Source organism: Aotus nancymaae, unplaced genomic scaffold (genome assembly GCF_030222135.1).
Source record: "Aotus nancymaae isolate 86718 unplaced genomic scaffold, 86718_ANA_hifiasm-v0.15.2.pri h1tg000041l, whole genome shotgun sequence".
In the NCBI taxonomy this organism is placed as follows: Eukaryota; Metazoa; Chordata; class Mammalia; order Primates; family Aotidae; genus Aotus; species Aotus nancymaae.
The window spans coordinates 14,210,483-14,231,387 of record NW_026988455.1 but is presented as its reverse complement, the minus strand read 5'-3'; the positions used below and the strand labels follow the sequence as shown (position 1 = coordinate 14,231,387).

General features: G+C 40.0%; 1 long non-coding RNA gene across 9 annotated transcripts in view; it reads right to left on the bottom strand.

Moving 5' to 3' along the window:
• Positions 1–20,905, bottom strand: part of LOC105718754 (uncharacterized) — a 197,541-nt gene that overhangs the window by 73,122 nt on the left and 103,514 nt on the right. For 7 of the 9 annotated variants that reach the window (XR_010336994.1, XR_010336990.1, XR_010336995.1 and 4 more), the window contains 2 exons: positions 17,676–17,857; positions 4,739–4,844 (listed from right to left, as the gene is read on the bottom strand). This is a non-coding gene — a long non-coding RNA (uncharacterized LOC105718754). Of the gene's footprint in view, positions 1–3,874; positions 3,995–4,738; positions 4,845–17,675; positions 17,858–20,905 lie in introns of all 9 variants that reach the window. The other 2 variants (XR_010336993.1, XR_010336992.1) reach the window with 2 other exon arrangements.

Genomic DNA, 20,905 nt, shown 5'->3' with positions numbered 1-20,905 from the left:
CAAAAATGCAAAAAAAAAAAAAAAAAATACCCAGGCATGGTGGTGGATGCCTATAGTCCCAGCTACTCAGGAGGCTGAGGCAGGAGAATCACTTGAACACAGAGGGCGGAGGATGCAGTGAGCCAAGATCTGGCCACAGCACATCAGCTTGAGTGACAGAATGAAACTCCATCTCAAAAAAAAAAGAAAAAGAAAGAGAAAGAAAGAAAAGAAAAAGAAATATAGCAGGAGCCCCATAAATGTAAAATGTCTAGAAGCCACATTAAAAAAAAATCAAAAGAAACAGGTGAAATTAATTTTAATTATATATTTTGTTTAACTTGATATCTAACTGATCATTTTGACAGGTAATCAACACCATGTTCAAATGATTAGATACTTTACACTATTTTATCATACTAACTTGTTAAAATCCAATGTGTGTTTTACACAAAGAGCACATCTCAATTCAGACTAACCACATTCTCAGTGCTCAGTAGCCACATGTGGCTGCTGGTGACTATTGGACAGTAGAACCTTATACTGAAATAATCGGCTTCTGGGTTTGCCTTTCCTTCTGGAAAATATGCTGCGTAAGGGCTAGTCAGTGTTGTATGTGTGATATCATCAGTGCCTTACATATACGGAGTGCTCATGAAATGCTTGCTGAACTGAACTGACCTGAAGATAGAGAGAAGGGAGGATTTTAGCAGCTGTTCAAATTAAGTGCCGCTTATGCATACGTACAATAATTATGATGACAGAAATGATAGCTAATACTTTTTCTTGAATGATGTTCTATGGTTTTAAAATATATTATCTCGTTTAGCCCTCACAATGATCCTATATGTCATATACCATTGTTATATCCATTTTATGAATGAAGAAATTTCCTCCAAATCAAACTGTTACTGAAGTGGAAGAGCCAGAATTTATTGAAATAGAGAAAAACAAAGTAAATAACATTAATTACATGCACACTCACCCACCACAATAAACAGAAAGTTGAAAATAAGCTATCTTCACATAAATTTAAAAGCCCCGGCCAGGTGCGGTGGCTCACGCCTATAATCACAGCACTTTGGGAGGCCAAGGCAGGTGGATCATGAGGTCAGGAGTTCGAAACCAGCCTGCCCAACATGGTGAAACCCTGTCTCCACTAAAGATACAAAAAATTAGCTGGGCACCTGTAATCCCAGCTGTTTGGGAAGCTGAGGCAGGAGAACTGCTTGAACCTGGGAAGGGGAGGTTGCAGTGAGCCAAGATTGTGCTACTGCACTCCAACCTGGGCAACAGGGTGAGACTCTGTCTCAAAAAAAAAAAAAGAAAAGAAAAGAAAGAGGAAAAAAGCCCCCTCCAATATGGATGCCTTCCCTTAAATTTCATTTACCAACTCCTGCAGTGTCTTTTCCAGACCTTGGTGGTCTGCTGAGTTTTCCCTTATGCAGGACCTACTTCTTTACAAATTTCTGAGCCAGACATTTCTGGCTTGATATTTAATATCTTTCATACTCTCCTTCTATATTTGCATTCTGCCGGTCTGGTCAAAACAGCAAAGTTCTTCACAAACCACTCTAGTGACTAAAGTCACCTTTCTCAGGTCCTCAGCCTCTCCCAAAATAGTGAGAAAGAGTAGTGCATAAACTGCTTTCCTCTTACTGCCGCCTGGAGGGCCCCACAGTGGGGCAGATAAGCAATAACTGTTGATGTGTGCTTTTGTTTAAGAAAACTGGGCTGAACTATGCCTAAGAAAAATGATGCAGATTTTAATTTTTTTTTTTTTTTTTTTTTTTTTTGGTGTACAAAAATTCCATTATCTCTAAACCACAGGAACCAGAGCCACATCTGGCAAGGGAAATAAAGCTGGAGATGTAAGGAAAGGATAGATTAGGAGAAGCCTTGAAAACAGGCAGCTGAGTTTGGATTTGATGTGGTGGGAAATAAAGATCCCTTAAGGGTTTCTGAGCATGGGAGTGATGTGATGAAAACAGTGATTAAAGAAGATGAAATACAAGCAGGACAAATTGAAGGGAGGGACTAGAGTCTGAGAGGAAGCAGGGATCTAGGCTCAGGGGAGGTGGAGAAGGCAAGGGTATTTATTAGAAAAGAGGTTCACGATCCCATACAAATTAATTAACATGTGCCCATCCCTAATTCACTTTACTACCAAGTTACTACCTGTCTTTTGGGTTTTTTTTTTTTTTTAATGCTTTTACTATATTGGGAAGGCAAAAATAAACTCAGGAGGAAGCAAATATTTTCATTAAAATGATAATAAAATGTCATCCCTATGAATATAGAGGTTTAACTGAGTACCCCGCTGAGCAAATGAGTTTCATTGCAAGCATGTGGAACAGTGTGCTGGGCTGAAATGGATTTCAGAAAAATTCATATTAGAACCTTATTCACAGAATTAAACAAACACAATGAACACGAAGTAGTTTTTTAAAGCAGCCTCCTGCAGAGGAAGGCCATATGACACAGCAGAAATGCTTGCCCTCAAAGGGGCAACTCCAGCCCAAGAGTACGACTAACTCCTTTCCTTCGAGGATGCCGAAAGCATCCCATCCTAGTCACGCTCTCCAGCGGTAGGAAGAGCACATTGACTCTTCCCGATGTGCTCATAAACAAACACTGTTTGCCTAGTCCCTACTCAGAAAACTATACCATAAGCCATCAAACTTTATAACTCTGACTGCAATTTTTAATGATTCAGAGACTTAAAAATTATTTCCATTTGTTTAGATCTGAAAACAGCCTTCGAGGACATCTAAATCCATCATTTAAGAATATTTTTGACTATACAACCCTTTTGTCAATTAAATCTAATGGAAACAGAATGGATCAATATTAAAATGGGCTCCTTGGGTAGGGACTATGGTAAAAGACCCAGAACTCCATCTACTCATTTTCTCCCATTCCCTGTGTCTACCTCTACCTTGCAACTTACCCACACTGTGGCAGACCCCAGAACTGTCCCCAGGGCTACAGAGAAAGGAGTCTGCAAAATACCGAAGGGTCTACTACCTCTTGTGTGTGCAGCTTCTTGTGACAGGTGAAAAAACTGAAACCCAGAAAGCTTAACACAGGACTTCCATTTCCAGCCATATGGCAAACTAAAGAACCTGGAAAACCTTCATCTAGAAATACGTGGAATGTTAGCTAAATACAATACAAATATCCACTTAAATGCATAAAATGAACTCATGTAGAAAAGCTTATCAGTTTGAAAACGGGCACAACCTATGACCCAGCAGGTCCATATCTATGTATGTATCCCAGAACAGTGTTTTTCAACTTGCCAGTGGAGATGCATCTCTGGGTTATAAAAGTACTTCCCTAAATTCCATAAAATCAATTTCCTAAATTACATACAGTGGTGTATGAAATACTCCAGGTTAAACTGAATTAATTAGAGGTTAAGTGCAGTGGCTCACACCTATAATCCCAGCATTTTGGAAGGCTGAGGCATGTGGAATGTGGACTGCTTGAGTGCAGGAGTTTGAGACCGGCCTGGGCAACGTGGTAAAACCCCATAATTAAAAAACAAAACAACAGCAACAACAAAAATTAGCTGGGTGTGGTGGCACACACTGGTAATCCCAGCTACTCAGGAGGCTGTAGTGGGAGGATTGCTTGAGTCCTGGAGATCGAGTCTTCAGTGAGCCATGATTGCACCACTGCACTCCAGCCTGGGTGACAGAGCAAGACACTGTCTCAAAAATAAATAAATAAATAGTCCTGGTGCAGTGGCTGACACCTGTAATCCCAGCACTTTGGGAGACCGAGGCAGGTGGATCACTTATGGTCATGAGTTCAAGACCAGCCTAGCCAACATGGTGAAATCCCATCTCTACTAAAAACACAAAAATTAGCTGGGCGTGGTGGCACGTACCTGTAATCCCAGTTACTCAGGAGGCTGAGGTAGGAGAATGGTTTGAACCCGGGAGGCGGAGGTTACAGTGAGCTGATTGCCCCACTGCATTCCAGCCTGAGCAACAGAGAGAGACTCCATCTCAGAATAAAATAAAATAAATAAATAAAATTAGAATTAAGTAGAAAATAAATGTAAATATTCTGAGAAACTTTTATTCCATATATGCATACACATACATAAATGTAGCACAGGCATGTGCTGGGTTTCCATGTAGCTGTGTGGACAAACCATTTTGAAAAATGCTATTGTAGAGAAGCTTTTGTATGTTAGGACAAGGAAATGTACAAGAACAATCATTGAAGCATTGTTTATAATAGTGTAAAATTAGAAGCAATCTAAGCGTTCACCAACAGAAAACAGATAACTATATAGTGGTCTGTTCCTGAAACAAAGCAGTTCAAATGAATAAACTAGAGCTAAATTGTTGAAATCGAATGCTAAATTAGATAACAAGCAAGTGGCAGAATATGTGTGGTGTGTTTCCATTTATTTAAAATTTTAAAACATGCAAAATGACAGTACATATTGTGGGAAGATGCATGTGCATGCAAAAAAAGTATGAAAGCATGTGCATGTAAGATAGTGTTTATCTTCGGGATGGAAGAAAAAGAAAGGGGATTAAGATGTCTGCAAAGAACTTTACGTCTAAAGCAAACCCATCAAAATGTTAGGATTGCCTGAGACTGGGTGGTAGGTCACAGAGTTTTGTTATTTCATTATATTTTTTTTGTTGTTGATTAACTTCCTATGTCACCTGTGTCCAGGACCTACGTGAGTTCATTTTACACACTGGCACATTTGACATTTTTTAAAGTCACTCACCTGCGGCCAAAGAGCTGACTGGCAGAGTATTCTGGACTAAGCTGAGGGTGGGATCCTAACTGATTATCAGTCTGGTCTTCCTTCCGCATGACTCCCAGTTCATGATCTGTTTGCAAATGAAAGGATTTGCATCATTTGGTCCTAATCTTGGTAATTTATTTTTACCTGAGAGATGATGCTCCCCACAGTCCACTGAGGCCACATCTGCTCTGGCAAGAAACAGCACAAAGCACATTTACTTTGTGAAGGCTGAGCTGTTACTTCACAGTTTGTCACTTGGCTCTGTTTCCCAACTTCACTTTGCATTGCAACAAAATGCTAAGCCACGGAAAGGTCAGTGGAAAGATGATCTAAACATGCCAAAAATATCAGCAGAGAGAGAAAGAAACACAGAAGGGAGGGAAGGGAGGAAAAAACAGCTTTGAAAGGGAAACAGACAAACACAAAAAGCAATCAAATTAAAATCGGAATATTGCTGAGAAACCACACAACAAGCATCAGGTGTGTTTTAGATGATGGGAGTAACTGGAAATAGTAGCATTTTTATAGCCTTTGATCACAGATACACAAACCAACAGGAGGAAGTTCGTTAACGCTTGTTTTGGTCTATCTGAGGACAAAAACAACAAGACAAATGATACCTTGGCAACGACTGGAGAATCATAACAGAGAGATTTATGGTGCTTTGGAAAAGTTCAGGGCAATGGTTTTTATCATTGGCTCCTTTACACTCTTTGAGTTATATAAAAGACTCTTATTTCTGTTCCTTCTTTCAGACTAAATAAATACATAATCATAACTTCCAGGTCAGCTTTAGCTTTTCAAGTGGGTGAGTTAAAACCTTCTGCTTTGTTGACAGGGGTGGGGTCAGAGGGGTGATACTGGCAGAAAATGAAGACAACCCTTGTAGTTCAAGGTCCAGAGCAATCATTCCCCAGGGTTAAGAAGCAAACTGTATGTGATTCTATCTTTCAGATACCTCTCACCCTGACATGCCCACTGTGTCCATGAACTATGAACATATTCCTTTTGTACTTCTGGTGAAAACTCAACTCTGTGACAGAATTCCTTGTCTCAAGAGCAAATGCAGCAGCAACAACTAATATTTATTGAGCACTTTACTCTCCTAAGTTTTTTTTTTTTTTTTTTTTTACCTCATTTAGTCTTCACCTTCTCAGAAAGGTACTATAACTAGCCCCTTTTATAGATGGAAAAACTGAGATATAGGAAGTTTAAATAATGTAGCTCAGGTCATCTAAAGCGACAGAATCAGGAATTGGAGTAGCCACTGGATTCTATCAGCTTGAGCTTTTCAGAGCCACACTATGCCTGGGTGGTATTTAAGATAAGGAGAAGCAGCTGCTGAGATGACAGCACCATTATGTTAGCAGCCATGGGGCCCCTGCTGCAGCTACAGTGGTTCCAAGAGGGAAGTATTTACATGCCAATGAAGGTGAGGGCACTGTCACTAAAAATCAGAATCCTTTCTTTAGATTTTCTAGCAATCCATAATATCTGCTTCCTGAATAAAGCAGAGACTCTTCAGAGCTATATATCTTGCCCTAAATTATAGCTAATTTCCTGCTGTGCCCTCAACCCCCAGAGAATCAAAGTGGAGAAGGACTTGGAAATGATACTGAATAAAAGGCAGAAGATTGAAGCTTGAGTTCAGGATTGCCACCTACTAACTGAATGGACTTAACCTTTCTGGGCCTTGTTTTCCTTATGAGTAAAATGAGAAAAATAATGCCCACTACGCTGGATGGTGAGAATCAAACCACACAGAGGCATGCAGAGGCATGGAGAACTTTGATGGCACACATTGTTGACATGCAAGGTTTTTTTTTTTTCTTTGTTCTGTAAGTCAAAAAGCACATTACAACCAAATTCTAACACCTATTACAGGGACATGGGAATCCCAAAGAGCCTTCCTTTGTAGTATTATTATTAACTTTGGTCAGGTCATGCTTTTTTTTTTTTTTCATCTGTAAGAGGATGGATATTAATTACCAAGTTTGCCTCCAACTTTGGTATTTTGTAGTTTTGTGTTCCAGGAAAACCAAACTCAGGGTTTCTAAATGGCAGGTCGGACACTTCTAGGCAACTTCGCTCTTCTAAGGTGAGCAATCGCATTCCTCACATCCCACCATTCACATAGGAAATCTAACATCTAATATAATTATAGTGATTCCAATGGCCGACAAGTTCAAGTGTTAGAGAAAAAGAAAACTGGATTGTCTACCAGAGCTGGGTGGATGTTCCATTTCGTAGGCAACTTGTTAGAAGAGGGGTGGTAGCATACTGACACTTTTGTTCTGGGTTAGGCCAGACCCATGAGGAATGCAGGACATTGTGAGCTTGGAAGGAGCTTCTAGCCTCGTGATCTCATATGACTGCTTCACTGGTAAGTATCACTTGAAACCGATGTCAGGTATGACCAGCGCAGGGCCCTAGCAGGCTTCCTGACTCTCTGCAAGGTCTCTACAGAGGGGACTCTCAAGCACTAGACAATATCAACAGGGGCAGTCATAACTTGAGGGGGTAACTGGAGCATGGTCCCGTAGAAGCTGTGTGCCAGCTGAATGCCCTCCCAGTCCCTCCAGAGCAGGGCTGACCCCATTCCAAGGGAAGTCAGTCCTCTGGAGAGCATAGGAGCTGCAGCTTGGAATAATGAATCCATTCTCAAAAGGAAAGAACATGAGGGAATCAGTCACTCTGGTCAGAGATTCCACTGCATAGATCACTCCCAGTGGTCTGACCCCCTGAGCTCTGCCAGCCTCAAGCAGATGATGGGACAGTTCACCTACGCAACAAGCAGCCCAGTCAGCAGCATCGAGATTCATCATGATGTCAGTGGGCTGAGTTACTGGCACGTTACCGTGAGATGAGCATGGGTAGCCTCTCCAGGCCCTGTGCAGTGGGCACCACTAACAGTTCATTCTGGGTCTCCAGCAGGCCATGCTCATTCCTGGCTTGACCATTCCCTCCTGAAACGCTCGGTCCTCAGCCGTGCACAGCTGGCTGCCTTCTGCAACTCAAGTTTCAACTGAAAGATCACTTTCCTAGGCCTTCCATGGACACAGCCTCCCCAATCCTCTATCCTAACACGCTGTTTTCTATTACTTATAGACCTTTTCAATAACTGAAGTGGTCCCATTCATTTGTTTTTCATGGTTATTTTCTATTTTCTCTTTTAGAATGTGAGCTCAATCAGAGACAAGATCCACTCTGTCTTCACCAATCAATCCTCAGTACCTAGAAAAATGTCAAGCAGATAATGGGGAGTAGTAAAAATCAGTAGAATTAGTTAGTTAATTGTATCTAGGACAGTTGTGCAGTGGGAAGAACAGGGTTTCTCTCTCCATGCTCTAAAGCAGTGGTGAGATTTCAAGACTTTGGGGTGGCTTTGGTAGATACTTTTGAATAGCTAACCATGGTAGGTGCCATCTCATCTTCTTCTGTCCCGTTAAAGATCTGAGAATCATCCTCTGAGCCATAGGAGTTGACTCCTGGCACCCACATTTTTACTATATAATTTTCTCACTTAGGAATGTTTTTGGTTGCAGGTAAAGACAACAATAGCAAGAACCTATTGAAGTATGCTGTGATGTCAACAAATAGGTTATCATTTTTCTCAAATAAGAACAAATCAAGAGGTATGCCATCCAGTGTCAGTGCAGCAGTTCAACCGTACAGGGACCTTGGCTCTTTCTCCTTTGTACTTTCTATTCTTAGCACACAGCTTTCCTCTCGTACTTGTCACATCATGGTTACAAGATGGCTGCTGAATCACCAGGCATCACACCTGAATCCCAGAGAAGGAGAATAAGCCATGCCCGGTAAATCTGTTGTTCCTTTTAATAAGAAAGACAAAAGCTTTCCCAGAATCATATCCAACTAACTTCTATTTATGTCTCCTACATTAGAACTAGGTCACAATGCCACCTTCAACCAATTACTGATAAAGAGAAATGGGATTACTATGACCGATTTAGATTATCACAATTCATCCTCTGGGACTGGAGTGGGATCTATCTTCCCTGATATCAAGCTATTGTCACACTCTCCTGAACAAATTGGGATTCTAACAGGAAAAATGAGAGAGACATGGCTGTTAGCTATGCTACAGCTAAATGAACTAGAGTGGGCATTCGACCAGTAATTGGGGCTATACAATTCTCTTTGCCAAGAATTACAGCTGAGACACACACAGAGAAAAAGGCAGTCTGCAGTGTTGCACTTCTGAACCTTCCTGAGATATGGTTGTTTAAGTTCTTTAAATTTTATCTGGTGCTTAAGTGTCTTACCCTAAAAATGTATTCTTTTCCTGAACCAAGTTCAAGGTGGTTTCTTTTGTTTTAAAACAAAGGGTCTTTGTTATAGCAGCATCTAACTAGAAACATTCTGAGTGGCTCTATCGGGCTGTGCTGCATGGTTTTATAGGGTGTCAGACAGTCATTCACACCTCCCTCAGGAACAGCAGGGCCCTTTGCACCAAACCCTCTGCTCCTCCTGAGGTGATCGGAACACTGCAGACATTATGTCATCAGCCTGACAAAATCCCCAAATCCTCCTTTTCCTTTTCACCTTCAGACAGCATTTGCTGAGGTCCCAAGTGAACAGAGAGGCCTTTGGACACTAAAGGCCTGTGTGGTGCAGACGGATGGAGGTGGCACAACAGCATCCACACTAACTAGTGGAGCACTGGGACTGCTGAGATGTCGTATCACAAGTTCATGATAAAGGCCAAAACCACACCAGACCTTCTGATCATTAGCCCAGTTGCTCTTTTTCTCTCCTAAAGCACCTGACTATCTAGGTCAAACACAAATACATTCACACAGTCATCCACACCCCCACAATGAGGAAAGACGGTAATGTGAAAAGCCTGCCCAGCCCAGCTGAGGATTCCCTTCCTGTTAATAGCCACAAGGAATGTTTGGGGCAGATGATAAGGATTATCACTCACCTGTTCTATATGGACCTCTTCACAGATCTCTTGCTCTGTCATCTCTAAACCTGATCTAAATTCTTTGTTAATGTATGTCTTTCTCCGACTTCTGCAAAATTTAGACAGGGTTTCTCAAAATGTGTTGCCTGCGACTTACGGGTTTTACATGAAAAAATGGTTCTGTGATCAGATAACTTTTGGAAACACCTGGTTAAAGACAGTTAAATGGCTTTTGCATTGCCAGACATTACAAAGCTGTCAATATTCTAACATGTGTGATGAGTATCTAAGAAAGGGATGCAGTATGTGGCATTTTCCAAATGTGTTTAATCACTTAATCAAAGTTTTTTTTCTTGACATATATGAAAGGCTGATCATCTAAGGGATGGGCTTTGGAGACACTGCTGGTGAGGAGGAGTGCAGGTGTACATCCTAAAACCTACTACCTCTAAGTACCAAGAGACACAGTCTGTGACTTGGTTTAGTAGGGAAGGCCCAAACTAAGGTATACTCTAATAAATATTGCTAGAGAGTTAGAACTGCCACTTAGCTCACAGCGCCGGAGTCCTGCATTACAGCTGCTATACGGGGTAGAAGCACATTGTGGGAGTATATTGTTTTCTTGGACTAATCATGTTATTTCTCTCAGCATTAGGTTCCCCTCCTTGAAAATAAGCATTTTAGGCCATGTGAGAATGGGAAGAATGAAGTCGTTACTGGAGAGTTTAATACCCTATTATTTTCCTTCTGTTCCAACCTTTAATCCAAGAAGTTCTGGTTGATGTGAGGGTGATAGGCTACATTGACCTCAGTCACCTGACATGAATTAAAACCTTATTTATCTTGCCTAGATTCACCTTCCCGAAAAGACCACTTGGTAAACAACATAAAAATAGCCTCCCTACCTGTATGCAAACATATCCCTAAATATCTGGCACTGATTCCATTGCCTCCTAAACTTTATATGCTTCAAGTATCCCTGAACTGACAACATAATTTCAGGAGAATTAAATGCCTGGGTTGACAATGGTCCTGCCAAAGCTTCATCCATAGAACATCCAGAAAGGAAAGCTCCTTTCCCTGGAAGGCTATTTTTCAGGGGTAGAGAAAATCAAGTCAAAGAAAAGAATAACTGAGCAAACTCATTTATCATCACAATTTAATATAAACTGCACTCATTAAATAAGTCTGAGAGAATTTCATGTCTAACTCTAAAGGTTCAACATCAACAGCCATTTAAAAAAAAATTCATTGTTTATCTTTATCCCCAAAATGAGTATGTTCAGGTTATAGTAATAAGGATCATGACTTCTCTAAATTTACTTTGGCCTTATATTCCCCTAAATGGAATCATTTGATGTGTCTGAGAAAAGTTGATGTTTTAACCACACGCCTGTCTCTTAGGTCTGTGAAAGAGGGAATGGTCTCTGTAGTAACGGGAACAAGAATATTAAAAGGCATAGTCATTTAATAGGAAAAAAATGAACAAGAGCCTCAGAGGACCAAGATTCTAGTCAGTTTCCAGACAGTTGATGTGCTTAGAGGTTGGACTGCGTCCACCATAAAATTCATATGTTGAAGTCCTAACCCTCAGTACTCAGAATGTGATCTTCTTTGAAAGAGAGGGTCTTTACAGGGGCAATCAAGTTAAAATAAGGTTATTAGAGTAAGCCCTAATCCAATATGACTGGTGTCCTTCTAAGAAGAGGAAATTTGAATACAAACATGCAAAGAGGGAGGATAATGTGAAGAGACACAGGGAGAAGATGGCCATCTACAAGCCAAAGAGAGAGCCCTGGAACACACCCTTTCCTCACAGCCCTCAGAAGGAACCCCCGTGCCAACCCCTTGACTTGTGGATGCTCTGTCTCCAGAACCGTGAAACAGTAAAGTCCTGTTGCTTAAGTCACCCAGTTTGTGTGATACTTTGTTACGGCAACCCTGACAAACTAATACAGCTGTGTTCCTGGGTAAGTCTTTTAATATCTCAGGGTCTCAGTCTCCTCATCTATAGCATTAGCAGGTAGATGGTCTTTGAAATTGCTTTTATCTATAAAGGTTAGTGATCAACTATGCAGGCAGCCTCTCTCCAATTCTCTTGAGATGCACACCAGTACCATCTTCTGAGAAAAGCTTTCCGTCTAATCTACAGATCAGTGGATTATAGACGGGTTGAAACCAGCTTTGATTATCCCATCTAGCTACCCAAATTTACATTTCAGTAATGACTTCAGTAAGCAAAATAAGAAGGAAAGGAGGCTCGCAGTCTCCTGTCAAAGGCTACAAACTCACAGTTCATTTCTTTTTAAAAGAAATTCATCATCTGGAAAAACTGACTTCTAACAGATGCTAATGGAGGTGCTAGGGTGGGTTCAGGCAAAAAGATCAATAACAAATGTAAATTTCATGATGTGGTTTTCCACCTCTGTCAAGCAAACAATAAAAGCACACATTTTGTGCTCTCTTCACAACCCATTTCTGGGCTCTCTCTCATTCAAATGTTTTTCATGAAAGGAAACATGTTTTAGGCAAAACCGTTAAACTTCTGAGTGTTACTATCCTGTTCCATCTCACCAATAAAACAGTTAATAACAAGGACTTTTTGCAACATTTATCAACCTCTCATCAGCATGTATCATCTTGGTAAAATCCCAAACTATTAATGCATCTTCAAAGCCTGGAATATGGTATTAATGTCAGAATCATAATGGGTAAGAGGAACATTTTGGCAACAGAAATTGTAATTCTAAATGCTATAAAACAGAACTAACGTTCTAGCTCCCCTTCTTTGTACTTCATTGAATATATACTTTCCTGCCAAAGGAAATAGGAAGATAAACATCCTACTCCATAATACAATTTTATCATTACAAACCAGGGTCACCTTCTTAAGTAGCTGAACAGCTGGCTTAGCATCAAATATACTAAAACAAAACTCAACATACTTTGCAAGCGTACATCCAACATTTAAATGGATAATGCTTGTATCAGTCAGGATCTCAGTGAGACAGAACACTCATCTTAGGATAATTCAAAGAAGGTTTATTTAATAAGAAACTTTTTACAAGGGTGTATACAGGATGTAATAGCACCACAAGGGTTTGCAGGCAAAAACTAAAGATTAGAAACTGAAGTGCTTACACCACCCTTATGCACAAGGAGACAAGGAGGAGTTGCCAGACTGGGAAGGAGAAAGTCATGTTGAGAGGACTGCCTAGAAAGGAGATACCGCCCAAGGTGGGCTTCCAAGGAGTGAGTGAGGTGAATCAATACCCTGAGTTTACTTACCTGACTCCCTTCAATTTCCTCCCAGGACACCCCATTGATCAAACCCAACTACAGACAGAAAGAAGAATGTCCATTACTGTGTTCTATGAGGGTCACCTCTAAAGACCAGAGGGAGAAGATTTGGAGGGGGTGATAGGACAATATACAGCAGAGTGCTAAATAACCCCAACAAACTCATTGGCATACTATTTGTAAATCTTGAGAGTAGAAAGATGTCTACTCCTTTTCACCATTTTAATCCCAGCTATGTCATTCCAATACCAACAAATTATCTGATTCATCCTCCAGTGGAGGGTGTCCAGGTTCTAGGCAGCTTGAACAAAGCATTAGTCAAAATGCATAAAGCAAGGAAGGAATGAAGTAATTTAGTAAAAATGAAAGTACACTCCACAGTGTGGGAGCTGGCCTGAGCACAGGAGCTCAAAGGCCCTGTTGCAGAATTTTTGGGAGTTTAAATACCCTCCAGAAGATTCCATTGGTTACTTGGTGCACGCCCTACATACAGGGAGAGATGAAGTAAAGTGACAAAGTCATTCACTCAGCGTACACCCTATGGAGAGGGTATTTCCTGGCATAGCTGAAGTGTGAATTGGCCTTATGTTCCCTGCCACCAGACCCCATTTTCCTGCCTCACTCTGAAGCCAACTAGGTGGCAACAATTCAACTTGATTCAGACACTAGCTACTCAGAGTTAGCCTAGACCCCACACAGTAAGGGTTCGGTTCCATAAGAAGCCCTCACTGTAGATGCCAGCTGTACATGATGTCTCTAGGCTACCTGTACTTCTGCCCAGTCTACCACAAATTTGGGGGTTTCCACAACCTCTCCCCAGGTTCAATAGTTTGCTAGAATGACTGACAGAACTCAGAAAAGCTCTCTACTTTCAATTATACTTTTATTATAAAGGATACAATTCAGGAACATCCAAATGGAAGTGATGCACAGGGCAAGGTATTGGGGCAGGGAGGGGACACAGCTCTTCCATGCCCTTTCTGGGTAAGCACCCTCCCGTATGTCAATGTACTCACCAACCAGGAGGCTCCCTTAGCCTTATTGCTTCAGAGTTTTTATGGAACCATCATTACCACGCAGACACAATTTACTAAATCATTGGCCATTGGTGATTCAACTCAATCTCCAGCCCCTCTCCCCTCTCTGGAGTGCAGAAGAAGGCAGTGCAGAGCTGACAGTTCTAACCCTCTAATCAGGTGGTTGGCTCCTCTGGTGACCAACCCTTATCCTGAAGCTAGCTTAGCACTGCCCTCTTTAGTCACCTCATTAGCATGCAAAAGACACTTTATCACTCAGGAATTTCCAAAGGTTTTAGGAGCTCTGTGCCAGAAACTGGGACAGAGACCAAATATATATTTTTTCTCATGTTACAGCAACACATTATATTACACAGGGCCTGGCCCATAACAGACACTCGATATTTACTCATGGATGATGCAGTCTTTAGTAGGCCATTCTAGTGTTCTTTCTTCATTCTTTCCTGCCTTCTTTTCAAGGTATTCATGAATCTGTTAAGCCTAAATTCTACATGATTTTAAGATCCACATCCCCCTCTAGCTGAATACCTTGAGAAGACAAACCTTAATGGCTCCCTGAACCTTAGGGCAATTCATAGCTCTTGACATCCCAGGCATAGGCATAGGCAGACTAAAAGAAAAAATATACACTAAGATGTTTTAGAAATGGAATCTCAACCATTGATGAACTAGTTTCTTCAGTCTCTTCACAGTTTCATCTCTTCTATCATCAACCACCAGGCTCTTATGTCCTTAAAAGGAGGAGGAAGCTAAGGTTGGACATTTTCTGGGGGTGGTGGGATTTTTTTCCCTAATGTCATATGTTGGACATCATGCCACCAAAGATAGTTATGCAATGATGTGAGTTCCACCTTATTCTTTAAAAACTCTAAGTGATCAACATTTTACATATTATGGGAGAAAAGTAGATTTCTACCAGGAGAAAATGTGAAACCAGAAATGAGGAAAACAAAGAACGTAGTAAAGCTATTCTAAATCAACTTGAGAAAATGAAAGTAAAAAACATCAACTCATTCAGGACTAACATATCTTGAAAATTTGATGTGAAATTTCAAGATTTAAGTAGGGGTAAGAGGGAAGAGTGTTGACGTTTTGTACCTATCAGCTGAGCAAGGTGTCATTCTAATGGACTGATAGGTTTCCATATGGCTAGTAATGGCCTTCTAACACTAACAAAAATGGGCAAAGCTTTATGACCAAACTCTGGGTCCTCTACCTGAATAGTTATTCAATGGCTTGAACAGGTCCTTTAGGAGAATGGTTTTAGCCTTGCTCACACACTCATAGACCACCTCTCTGTGGAAGTGGGGTACCTTTCACCCTGAGCAACAATACTAAATGGATTCCTGAATTTCTTCTGAGTGCCCTCTCTGGCTAACGCATCCTCTGTGCATGAGACACTTGCTTTGATCAGTAAGCACACATATCAGCACTTCAGGCACTGACCAAAAAAATGCAGCCAAGAATAGATTGTGATATACAGCTTGCAAAAGTTTGCTGGAGACTCTTGATACTGGAAAAAACTGCCTAAGGCCATTGTTCTAAAGCCAGTTGATCATCCTAAATAACCAGGTAGGGAGGGGTTGACAGGTGGGTCACTGGAAGGAAAGACAGCAAGAGAGAATGGACTGGATGTCTAGGCCCCACTAAAAGTTGTACTTAATCAAAATTTCTAAAGGGAGGGACTTTTAAAAGCCACACCCTTTCCCCCTCCCCCAATCATACAGCAGTAAAAGGTAAATCAATTATCCTTTCCATATCTCTAAACTATACTTATCTGGATTAGGTACATTAGAATAACATGGAGAATCTTTTCCAAATATTCTGCAGCTCCCCTCCTCCCTTTAACCCACCTCTTCTTCAGTTGAGATCCACTGAGCACTACTTCTCTATTACACTCAGCTACTAAAAAGAAATACATTTGGGTCACATATCTTAATTCCCTGCTGACATACTTTAATGGAATTAATATTTAACAATCCACACTTGACTTAGATCAGAAATGTCTTACAGGAGTCACCTATTTGAATTTTACATTGTTATATCTTCTGGAAAATCATAGTTTCAATCATCTGACACATTATCCCACATCCATTACATAAACCCTTCACAAAAATTCCATGTCTGAAGAGAGATGGTCCCCCCAGCAGAACATATCTGTGCCTTTCTAACAGACAATCATGAGAGAATGCAAAGTATTGCCCCAGTGCCTCAGCTGCTAGGAAACAAGCCTTTTTTTTAGAAATAACTGTGCATATTGATAAGGATCCTTCAAAATGGAGCCCTCTAGGACAATGTTGTCCAACAGAACTTCCTGTGATGATGGAAATGTCCTGTACCCACACCGTCCAATTCAGTAGCCAGTAGTCACATGGCTAGTGGACACTTACAATGTGACTAGTGCCACTGAAGAATAAAATTTTAAATTTTATTTAATGTCAACTAATTTAAACAGCGGCATGTGGCTAGTAGCTACACTGAACAGCATGATTGTAAGGTTACTTCTTCCTTTCAGACTTTGCAGTTAGTACTTACACAGAAGTAAAACAATGCAAAATTTTGATGGTAGTTTCAATTTAGGTGCAAATATTACGCTTAAATTATAAGACTGTCATTATCTTTCAGTAATACGCTTTGAAAGGATTTGCACTTAACTGGCCTTGAATATAGAAGCTTGGCTGCTCCCAACAAAGAGGAAACATCTCACGTCCTCTCTCTGGGGCAGACTTATTTAACAGGACATGTCTCTGGCCTGGGCTGATGACAGAATTGCTGACCTTCTGCTGAACAGTGCCACCACCATACCCCACCTGAGAGACCGGGGGGTATAACAAGAATAAATGTTATAAATGACGATAACATTTACTCTCCCCTGAGCTAGGGAGGGACCCTTCAATATTCCAAACCCACCTGGTAGAAGGAGGGCAGAAGGTGGCTTTAAAGCTTGCTTTGTTTAATTCACACATGGTGAATGTGCTCTCTGTTTAAGGAAGAGCCCAGTGGGTTTGCAGATTTCTCAACTTCGACACTATTGACATTTGGGTCTGATAATCCAATTGTTGGGGGCTGAATGGTATTTTATAGGATGTTTAGCAGCATTGCTGGCTTCTACTCATTAGATTCCATAGCATCCCCCATCCCTCCCAGTAGCAGTAGTTGAGTATTTCTCCAGGAAACTGTCAAACGTCCTCTGGGGGGCAAAATCACCCTGGATTGAGAACCACTGACCTAAACAATAAGGTTTTAGACTGAGGACAACTTAAGAAAGGAGACCCGATCTCACTTAGTTTCTTTGGTTTGCTTTATTATTTTTTAAAATCTCCAGTACCTAGCAGAAGCCTGATGCATGATATGCATTCAAGTAAATATTGCTTGGATGAATGAATAAAAAGCCACTGTTACATATTTTTAACCTTTAAAATTTCTACTTCAGTGCCAACATAGTGTAACACCCAATCAACAAATGTTTTCTGGTCTGTTAATATTCTTACAGGTGTTAACAAAAAGCAAGAATTCCTACTAATGACTATTTGAGGAAGAAAAATGATAGGAAAAATAAATCTTTTGCATGCCTTAATGTGCATAAAGCCATCTTCCTGACCTATTAGGATTTTAAGTTAATAGTGTAAGTCTAAAAATATAGTCTTACCATTTCCAAAGGAAGTGCCATAATTGCAAGTGAAAAAGCAAGGCTCCTTGACCTCTCCACCTCCTCTCCTCACCAAAGTTCATCTGGGTGCTGGGTAAGTAAAATTTCTTTCTCACTGACTGTGGGAGCCAGTCTTCTCCAGCACCAGATACAATCTCCAGGAGCCCAGGCTGCCAGCTTCCCTGCAGGAGAAAAATAGACGGCTTGTTTCAGTTTGTGGTTCCTGAACCTTTATGCTTTATTTACCAGCAGGTAACGCTTTTATCTCATTTGTCACAATCAAATTCTGGAGAATAAATCTACTACCTAATTAAAACTAAACGCTTTGCACCTAAAGTTTAGGAGATATCTCATCTCCAAGTACATATGGGATAGCATGGCAGAGAGAAAATAAAGGTATTTCTACCATGTACAGATTTAAACCGACAATATATTTAGCGTAATCTGCCCTTCACTGTCTCTTTACCTAAACTCTTTAAGGCATTTTAAGCTTCTTGGACAAGATTTTCTATTTAATGAGAAATATCAGTAGGTTCCATATCACTGGCTGTACATTTAAAGAACTGCTGCATTCAAACAACAAAAATCATTAAGGCACACTGCTATTTTTATCAGGGATAAAGTCAGAGCATTTACTATAATTAAACAAAAGAGCAGAAGGAAGAAAGAGTAGTGGTTTGCTGGAGACAAATTAGAACCACCTGGGAGGTGTTTAAAAGTCCCAAGGATCAGGACACACCTCAGATCAAGTAAGTCAGTATTTCTGGGGTGGTACTCAGGCATTATATATATTTCTTTAAATAAATGCTTTATTTTAGAACAGTTTTAGGTTTACAGAAAAACTGCAAAGGTAATACAGAAAGTTTCCATATATACCACATCAAGTTTTGCCTATTAATAATACCTTATATGAGCCTGGCACATTTCCTGCAGTTAATGAACCAATGCTGATATATTACCATTAGCTAAAGTCTATATTTTATTTACATGTCTTTAGATTTTCCCTAATATCCTTTTTCTTTTTCCAAGATTCCATCCAGAATACCCCATTACATTTATGTGTTTTCATGTGTCCTTAGGTTCTTCTTGGCTGTAACAGTTCTCAGATTTTCCTTGTTTCTGATGCCCTTGACTTTTTTGAGAAATACTGATCAGATATTTTGCAGAATGTCTCTCAGTTGGGGTTTGTCTGATGTTTTTCTCATGATTAGATTGAGATTATGTGCTTTTGTGAAGAACACCATAGAATTAAAGTGCCATTCTCATCACATCTGATCAAGGGCACATACTATCAACATGACATTGATGTTGACCTTGATCACCTGGCTAAAGTAATGTATGTCAGGTTTCTGTAGTATAAAGTTACTCTTTTTTCCCCCTTTCCATATTGTACTCTTTGGAATAAAATGACTATGTTTAACCCACACTTAAGGAATGGGAGAGTTATGTTCTACTTTCTTGAGAGCAGAATATCCACATAAATCAGAATTATTTAGCACAGGAAATTTTCCTATTCTCCATTTATTTATTTATTCAATAATGTATTCACATCACATATGCATGGATGCATATATATTTATTTTATGTTTTGGGTTTCAAGTCGATACTAAAGTACTGTATTTATTTCGTTGCTCAAATGTTCCAACTTTGGCCACTGGTAGTTCTTGCAGTTGGCTCCATGACCCTTTGACATATCCCCATTGTTTTGTGTGTGTGCATGTGTGTGAGTTTGTTTTTCCTGGAACTTCCTTACTTTTTGGCATACAAGATGCTCCATGCACACCTTCTATATTGTCTTCTCTCATCCTAGAATCAGCCAGTCATCCAAGCTGTGGTTCATTTAGTTGGAGAATAATATTAGAAACCAAGATCCTGGTGCTAGGTATACTCATTGCTGCTGGGGTGTCATTAATTCTAGGCCCTCTCAGCTGGCAGAGCAAGGAAATATGTGTGTGTACACTAACCTATATATAAAAATACATATATCTGTACATGTTTCTATATGTAATCATCAATATCTACATTAAGCTAATAGGAGTTGATATGGTATCTCCAATTCTAATCCATTACCTCGTAGATGATTCCAGCCTCCTTTTGCTTATCTGTAACCTTTCACACCAACAGTGAGACACTTGGCTCTCACCATTGTCCATCTATTCACTTAATTGCTCTATTCCGGTGTGCATGTATAGCAGTGTCAGAATTGCTAACCTGTACTTCCACAGGAAGCAACTTTATCAGCTAGAGTAAAATGCTTATGTTACAGGCTCCTTTATAGCCTTCAGTCTTATAGACTCCATTGATTTCTAAAGTTGTTTAGGTCAGCACCAGTTTTCCTTCATATTTTTCAGTGAGGTTGTTTTTAATACATCTGTGATACAGTTAGCGTGTTTTGTCATAATTTTGCATTTCATCCTTGAATCCTCCAATCCCTTAAATGATTTGTTAAAGATTTGCATACATTAAAGTTCACTCTTCATGTGATAAAGTTCTATAGGTTTTGACAAATGCATAAAGTTATATAACCATGATTACAGTATTAATATAGAATAGTTTAATTGTCCTAAACATCCCCTATGCTTCCCTTATTCAACCCTCTCCCCCTTTCTCTAAGCTCCTGGGAATCACTAATGTTTCTATTATCTCTATAGTTTTGCCTTTTTCAGAATGTCATTGACTTTGAATCATATAATGTGTAGCCTTAACATACTGGCTTCTTCCACTTAGCAAGATGTATGTAAGATCCATCCATGTCTATTTTTGGCTTGATAGTTCATTTTCTTTTATTGCTGAATAATAGTCCATTGCATAGATGTACCACAGTTTGTCCATCACCTACTGAAGGACATCTTGGTTGCTTCCAGTTTTAGCAATTACGAATAAAACTACCATAAACATTCACATGCAGGTTTTGTATGGATATAAGTTTTCAAGTCCACAACTTAGTTTTCAAATCAGTAAATGTATTTGATTACTAGACAGTATGGTAAGACTATGTTAAGCTTTGTAAGAAATTGCCCAACTGTCTTCCCAAGTGGCTGTACTGTTTTGCATTCTCACCAGCAATGAATGGGACTTTCTGTTTCTCCACATCTTTGTCAGCAATTGATGTTGTCAGTTTTTTTAAAATTTTAGTCATTTTGATTGATATGTAATGGTATTTCATTATTGGAATTTGCAATTCCCTAATCATAAATGATGTTGAATGTCTTCTCACATGCTAATTTTTC